The sequence below is a fragment of the Ornithodoros turicata genome, chromosome 1, assembly GCF_037126465.1.
Source record: "Ornithodoros turicata isolate Travis chromosome 1, ASM3712646v1, whole genome shotgun sequence".
NCBI classification, from domain to species: Eukaryota; Metazoa; Arthropoda; class Arachnida; order Ixodida; family Argasidae; genus Ornithodoros; species Ornithodoros turicata.
In genome coordinates this window covers 153526084-153534273 of record NC_088201.1, presented here as the reverse complement: position 1 = coordinate 153534273, position 8190 = coordinate 153526084, and the positions used below count along the sequence as shown (strand labels likewise).

General features: G+C 44.6%; 1 protein-coding gene across 1 annotated transcript in view; it reads left to right on the top strand.

Annotated features, from left to right (window-relative positions):
* The first annotated feature begins 86 nt into the window (after positions 1 to 86).
* LOC135378676 (zinc finger protein 664-like) overlaps positions 87 to 8190 on the top strand; it is a 44100-nt gene continuing 35996 nt past the window's right edge. Inside the window, exon 1 of the mRNA XM_064611754.1 lies at positions 87 to 1816. The gene's annotated coding sequence lies outside the window, so the exon portion shown is untranslated. The remainder of the gene's footprint in view (positions 1817 to 8190) is intronic.

Genomic DNA, 8190 nt, shown 5'->3' with positions numbered 1-8190 from the left:
TGTATTCCCAAATGTATGGTTGAGGTCTGACATTCTTAGTTTTTACAATTTCCATGGCGACAATTTTTGGTTTTCATTTTTCTGCATGCGGTCGCAACTGAGGCATCTACCATAGAAACGTATGACAATAGCATAAATTATAAATTGATTTACCTGAAAAAATAAGAATGTCACCACCTCTAGGAACGTTCAGTGATTGTAAGAAAACAGACCGCATCAATATAGACCGAGTCGTTACGGAGATATCAGTTTCACAAGCGGAGCAGGTAGTGCGAAAAGTTGTTTTGAGAAAATGAAGTTTCATGCTATTTTTACTGCAAATCAGAAGGCTCCAGCAGTACTATAGTCTTTTGTGCGGAGGTTCTCTTGCCATTCTGGTGCTTTGTTTGATGCACCTTGACTGCTTTAAACGAGTTTCGGGGCACTTTGAGACGGATTTGACCAAAAATACTTTGGGATCACATAGAAGACAGATTTTTGTCACCAAAAATGTTATTTCCACAAAAATCCGTTTTTTGTCATTTTTCGAGGGTTGATCCCGGCGTACCCCGCTTAAATCGGGGCAGATACCTTGCGATATCACAGGCAAAAGTAAAAATAAAAAAAAGGACATTGAGGGTTGTCTACAGGGTGATCCACCAACCACGATAGAAAGACGTAGTAAATAACGTGGACAATGGAGGGACATACTGTCGAGGGATTTTTCTGCCGGAACATTTGTCACATATTGATACATACTGGTCTTATCAGGTGCTATACTGAGTAAAATGACCGCAAGAAATTCATTTCCGCAAAGAAACCGTTAGGTTGACTCGGGAAATTTCAGAGTTCAATTCGTGAAATTAAATTTCCGTCAATTGAAATGAACTAAATATGGCATCAATATGCGGCAGATGTTCCTGGCAGAAAAAAGATGCCTTGATCGCATGTCCCTCTGTTGCGTACGTTATTTACTGTGAAATACTATCATGGTTGGTGGACCTCCCTGTGTGTTTGATACAGTGATGTCACTGGGATTGGCAGGCAGTTTGTAGATGGCACTGGAGATGCATGCTTCCAGTTTTCAGTCTCAGCTTGGCTGGATTGTCAGATTGGTACGAAGTTCTGGTCGTGGGCTTGGGCAACAACACATAGAGAGAGAAAGCCTGCTTATTCGTCGACGTGATGTAACAACTAACAGTCGGCCAATTGGGATCGTGTTTTCAACAGTGGCAGCCAATCACGAACATGCTTTCACCGGTCGTTTCCCATGAAGACGAACCACCGTCGTCTGCGAGTGGTGATTGAACGTCCCCACGTACTAAATGGGAGAACTTGGAAATAAAGCTCAAAACGGCCCCAATCTTTCTCAGAAATTATTTGTCAGGAGAGGGCGTCGCACTTTTTGTCTAAATATTCGGGTCTGCAAGTTCCAAGTCAGCTGGAATCATTTGCTGGTTCTTGAATTTGGAGAATGGCGGATCGCAGTAGCAACAAATTCTGACTACATATGTCCACGTAGGGAAGGAAGGAGAGGAGGCAGTAAGCAGGCCTTTTGTATCTAGGTGGCATTTGCTCGGGCTTGTTCCATGCCGGTGGTCACTTTCTTGCACTTCTTTTTTTTCCCCCTTCTTCCAGGTGTCGTGTTGTCTACTGTGTGATGTGGTGTGGATTGCTACCGTTGAAGCCTATAGCCATGTTCAACTTAAGAAGGAAAAGAAGTTTAGTCCACCAACTACGTACCTGTTGGAAATAAGGAGACACAATTTTGTCACCAGGGGAAATACTGCAGCAGTACAATGCTCCATCAGTAGGGGAAAGCACTTTCTGAAGCAGAGTAAGTACATATATTGTTACGCCGACGCCGACGGTGGTGTTAGCAGCGGCGCGCGCATGTCACGCGCATTATCATTCTGCTCATTAAACCATTGCCATCATCACGCTGTGCTGCCCGTATCATTATGATGGGAGGGAGCGTGACCTCTCTGTGTGCATCTATCCTACCTGCAGCACAGTAAAATTTTGAGAGCTGGCAGACTAGATTTCGTTTCCTTCTTTCTATTCAGTATGACTGTAGTAATGTCGAGTGTGGTTCCGGTCTCATTGGGCATATCGCCGGGCATGAAAATGTATGGGATGAAGATCTTCTCTTGTTTTGCAGAGGATGCATTTTGCATTTTTCTGTCTGGAACAACTTCCTTGTTAGTAGTGATCCTGTTCGCACTTTGAAGAGCAGGCCGCTTCTGTGGTCTCCCCTGTAGGACTTTTCTGGTGCGCGTTGTTCCTTGTTTGCTGTGTAGATGTCTGTGCTTTTTTTTTTTGCTCCATTGCTGTCTGCCATCTCTCTTCTTCAATTCGATGCATTTCTTTCTATATAATTTTGATGTACACTACCTCGTTCCTCCCTTTTTGTCTTACGGTTCACTTGCTGTAGAATTTAGGTCGTCTGGGAGATTCTTTTCACCCACCTTGTCTTTGTGCGTATATATCGAACATGCTAAAAGACATGTTTTATATAGGCTATTTTCGGGGCTGTGGATGAGCTGTCCGAGGTACCTGATCTTAGATTGCACATATCAATGAGCGAATGAGTGAACCGGACCATGACCCCTTGATGGCAGAATTGGGGGCCGCAATGAAACCATCTTTCAATCTCTCGTTGTTCCTGATTGAGACGTTTCAGTGTAGTGTTTCGGTAGCAAATGCCCCCATTCGCACATATGTTGTCTGTATATAGTGTGCCGGACTTCCACTCTATATGGCAATTCTTGTTCTCGCCCGAGCAATCCCCAAACCAGTAATTGGCCCCTTTTGTATGGGTTCTAGCCAACTCTCAAAGTGAGGTATTTCACCTTCGTGGTTGCTTGAGCCAGACCCTTCTATAACAAAACCAACGTAACTAAAAGAAGTCAAGCAAATGATTACAGTACTGCTGTTTACAAGTATAGACATATCTGAAAAGCTCATTTATGCAGCTAGAAACGACGGCTTAGCCCATCGGCATTTCCATTTTCACTTCTCTTTTTATACCTGATTTCAAAGTTCTAGGACTGCAATGCTAGGCTCCAATGGAGCAGATGCCCGTTCTTTGATTACATGTTTTGCAGCCAAGTTAATGGGCAGTGATCGGTTTCAATTGCTAATCTTGATCCCGAAAGGTAACACGACAGCTTCTGCACTGCCCAAATCAAACATGCACATTCTTTTTCGGACGAGCAATAAGTCTCTTTCCGGCTGGTAAGTTTTCGACTTATGTACGAAATCGGCTGTTCTTGTCCTGCTTCCTCTAGTCGACAAAGAACTGCTCCGATTCTCCGTAGCTCGCATCGCACTGGACAATGAATGTATGGTTATAGTAAGCTTATGAGTAAGCGAATCTTTGAGCGTTCTGAAGGTCTTTTCTTTCGCGTCATCCCATTTGACTACACTCGGTTCTGTCCTTCGGAGTGCATCTGTGAGAGGACTGGCTATGTTCGAGTAGTTCTTAACGTAGTGGTGATAATATCCAGCAAGACCCAGAAATGCTCTTAGCTCCGTTTTTGTGGTGGGTAGTGGATAATCCGATACTGCAGCAATCTTTACATCAGCCGGGCGGCGATACCCTTGCCATACTACGTGCCACAGGTAGCTCACTTCAGCCTTCCCTACTTGGCATTTTTCGGCTCGTACTGTCAGCCCTGCCTCACGAAGCCTTTCCAGAATGATCCGCAAGTGGCGAACGTGATCTTCCCGACTGTCTGAGAAAACGGCGATGTCGTACAAGTATGGGAGCACGAATTCTCCCAGTCCAGTTAGGACACGATCCATGAGACTCAAAAAACAAAACACGGCGTTCTTGAGCCCAAAACTGAGCATTCGTGGGCGAAATGTCCCCACTGGGGAAACAAAAGCAGCGAACCGACTAGCCTCAAACTAGATCCAAAGTTGAAATAAACTTTGCCTTACTTATACTCTCCAGCCTCTTTCTTCGATGTTCGGTATAGGATACATCTGATCGCAAGTGATAGCGTTCAGCTTCCCATAATCTATGCATGGTCTAGGGTCCTTATCCCTGGTACTTCTACCAGTATTAATGATGAAGTATAGTCACTCTCTGCCGGTTCGACTATCCCCCGATCTAGCATGTGTTTTATTTCCGCCTCCACGATTTGTCTTTGTCGCGGGGATACCCTATATGATTCAGAACGGATAGGCTCGTCACTAACGAGCTCGATGTCATAGTTTTATAGTTTTATTAGCTTGTCCATAAACAGCGCGATGGCCTTCTAATATGGTACAATGGTTAGTACAAAACAGTGGAACATGAATTAGTAAAACATTGTACAATCAAAAACGTCAATGTCACAAATTTCATTATTATAAAGACGCTGCACACGGGCCAGAGGACTTAGTGAGCTCAATCTCGGAACATTAAAAACGCGACACTGGCGGAAAGTTCTCATTGGTGCATGAAAACTAATTGACTCGATCAAACACTGGCTATCGAAAATGGCATGAACGCATTTGCACAAAAATATAATGTCTCGACTTTTGCGTCTCGCAACCAACGTTTCTAAATTGCAATGACTCAGTATTCTGTTATACTCATAAAAATATCGTCTTCCGAGGAATCTATCAAAGTCATGCTCCACCAGTGCAGTTTTGTCGAGTTTGCTCGAGAAAGTGTCCCGAAATTCTGCAAGTGCCTCCTTCACGTTGGACAACTATGTTGGAGTAACGAGTTAAAATCTCCCATCTTGGTGAGCACTTCGTCAATTGTGAAATCTGGGTTATCCCCCACAAAAGGTATATCCTGGGGCATCTCTTTCGGAACATTCAGTATTAGGTTCACGATAGCCTCTCCTTCCCCGTAAGGTTTCATGAGATTGCAATGATATATCGTAACCTCTTTGAGTCTGCCTTCCATTTTGACGGCATAGTTTGTTTCCGAAAACTTATGTACAACTCGTGCGGGACCTTCCAAACGCACGTCTAGCTTGTTATGCTTGGAGCATGACTCTATCACCTGCTTTAAATGTCCTCGTTTTTGCTGTTTTGATGTAGTAGGATTTACCTTTCTCTTGGGCGGTCTTCATGTTACTTTCCACTACTTCCCTAGCGTTATACAGACAGCTAAGGAGATCCAGGATATATTGCACCACGGTGGAATCCTCTCCTTGCCCTTCCCAGGATTCTTCTAACGTGCACAAGGGTGTACGCAATGTGCGCCGGCGGGACTAAAACCTGTAGTTTTAGTCCCGTGGGCAACGGAACGGAGAGCAAACTTCGCGGCTGAGAGACAAGACTCCCAATTGGTCTTGTGTTCAAAGCACAAAGCTCTTAGTATCTGCCTTAGGACTGAGTGCATTCTTTCCAGACTCTTTGACTCAGGATGGTGGAAAGTCTTTGATTTGTGGATTGGCTCTTTGAGAGGATGGTGGATAGAGTTGTGAATTATTTCCATCCCACACTTTTCTAGAAAAGTAGTTGTAAGATTGCTTGTGAACATGCTGCCATTGTCACTCTGTATTTCCAAAGGAAAACCCACCCTGGCAAAGATCGAAAGTAGTGCGTCAACTACTTGAGCTGAACCGAGTTCCTTGAGTGGCACCGCCTCTGGGAATTTTGTTGCCGGACGCAGCACTGTTAACACATAACAATGCCCTTGCTGTGTCGTCGGTAACGGTCCAACAATATCTATCACTAGCCTCCGAAAGGACTCGGCGATGATTGGTACTAGACACATCGGTGCTTTCAGTTTGCCATTCGGCTTCCCTACACACTGGCAGGTGTCGCAAGACTTCACCCAATTTTTTATGTCTTTCCAGCAACCCTGCCAGGTATTCGGTCATCAAGCGAGCTTTCGTTTTTCGAACTCTGAGGTGTCCTGACCACGAGCTAGCATGTGACAAATGAAAAATGCCCTCTCTATACCTCTGGCTATGAGCAGCATACAGATGTGGACGGATCAAGGGAGGGCAGTGGGGTTAGTATGTGTCCTGGGCCGACTTCAGGGGGAGCTGTGTTGACGTTTGTCTGGAAAGTCTTCGTAAAAAAAACGGGGAAAACCTCGGACAGCACAGCCGGTGGTAGGATTCGAACCCACCACCTCCCAGTCTTCAGCACGACCTTGGCTACCACCAACGAGCCGGACACCTTAACCAACACCAATTAGATAGAGAAAGCATGCTTAATCGTCCCCGTGACATAACAACTAAGAGTCAGCCAATGGGGATCGTGTTTTGAGCGGCCGTAGCCAATCGCAAACGCGCTTTCAGCAGTCGTAGCTATGGAGACGAGCCACCGTCAGCCGCATGGGCAGCCACTGTCGTCTGCGAGTAATGAACGTCCCCACGTACTAAACGGAAAAACAAAATAAAGCGCAAAACAGTTCTGTATTTCGCAATACTGTCTCAATTGTATTTCTCAATACTTATTTTCTGGAAGGCCTGTTTCATTTTTAGTCGATAGATTCAAATTTTCGAAGTTAGCTGCAATCATTTGAGAGTTCTTGAGTTTGCAGAACAGCGAATCGCTGTAGTGATCAAGTTCTGACTATACGTGTCCAGGTAGCAAAGGAGGGAGAGGAGGCATTAAGCAGGTCTTCGGTATCTAAGTGGCGTTGCCTTAACCCGCTGGTTGCAAAGATCCTCCGCTGCTGCATAGTCCTGCTCCTCCGTTATTGTATTCCGGTGCTGTGTGTTGAGTTCCTGTCTTTCTAGAGCTGCGTCTTTCGGTTAAGTATCAAACCGTGGTTTCTGTTTCTTTTTCTTTTTTATTGTGCATTTGCATGACGTCATCTTCACTGTCGCTGTCGCAGTGTTTGCCAGTAGGGATGTGAATTGTTTATACGTATCGCCCGTTGTAGCTAGGAGAGCATGCTGTAGCACATCAGAGGGTTTCTCTAGGGCTTCCTCATTGTGGGTTTTCCAATATTGTTCTGTTTTTCCCTCTACCTGGATGGCCCTTCTGGCAGATGTTATGAGATTGGCATCATTAATTAATTAATAATTAAGAATCATTAGCACAGAACTTTGTCATGGATGTCCATGTTCACTTTAGTTTAGTTTAGTTTAGTTTAGTTTAGTTTAGTTTAGAGTGGTTAGAGTTTAAGTATTAGCTAGGTTGTGCCTTTCTGCGAGAGCCTGAAGGCCCTTCGCTGTTTCCTTCCCGTCCAATTCTACGCAGTTGAAATGGCAGTTCAAATATCCCGTGAGTATTATGTTCTTGGGTCATTGGGCTTGCTCAAGTTCGATAATGCCACATTCCAGGTATTTGTATATGTCACTGTTCCATAATTTTTTGTGCCTGGTTGCGCTATATACGACTTGCACTGCGAAAATGGACCATACTAAGGTTTTGAAGTTGGACAACATTGATGCTCACAGCATTTCTTTTTTTTTTTTTGCAATTGTTTGGATTGGTTTCCCCTCAGTATGAAAAATCCAAACCTTCCAACCCCCTTTTCTTCCCTCCTTGGTGCCTGTTATTACCAATCCAGTTCCAATCCTTACTCAAGTATGTTTCACTGTAAGTGATGTTTCCTGATTCTGAAGGTGTGTTTCCATTATCGCATATGTGAATATATTGCGTGGTGAAATGAAAGTGAAGCACAGACAGGAAATATGGCGGCTTCCAAGTGTGGTGGGCCATAGAAAGTGCATAGGGTGAGATTCAGCTTTTGCTTTTTTTTCTTTCTTTCTGAAGGACCATAGTGCTCGCAAAAATTCCAACAAAGCTTCAGATAAAAGCTATCAGTTTGCAGAGTTTGGGGTGGACTAAACCCCCATCTTCTATTTACCTTTACGATGTGATCGAAAAGTGTAACGTCTGCTACACTAACCCTGTAGAATGCAATGGCGTTCCCAGGATTTTTTCCAAGGGCAGGCAAAGTGCTTCCAGGGGGGGGGCTAAGCGTGCAACCCCCTCACTGTGTGGGCCACCTGACGTTCATATTATTATGACATCTGGGGAGAATCATGGCAACCTATGAATAAAGACTGCGCAATTTTCACAAGCGAACTTGAAGCTCCAGGGAAGGGCCATGGCACCCCTTGCCCCACTCTTGGTACGCCCATGGTAGAATGGTGCAAGCGAGCTGGTGTACTGTTGAAAGAGGCAACATTTTTCTCGAGTTTCAGAAACACACAAGACGATGTGGATGACACAAGACTTATCATCATCGTCTTATGTGTTCCTCAAGTCGAGGAAATGTTACCCGTTTCTTTCCTG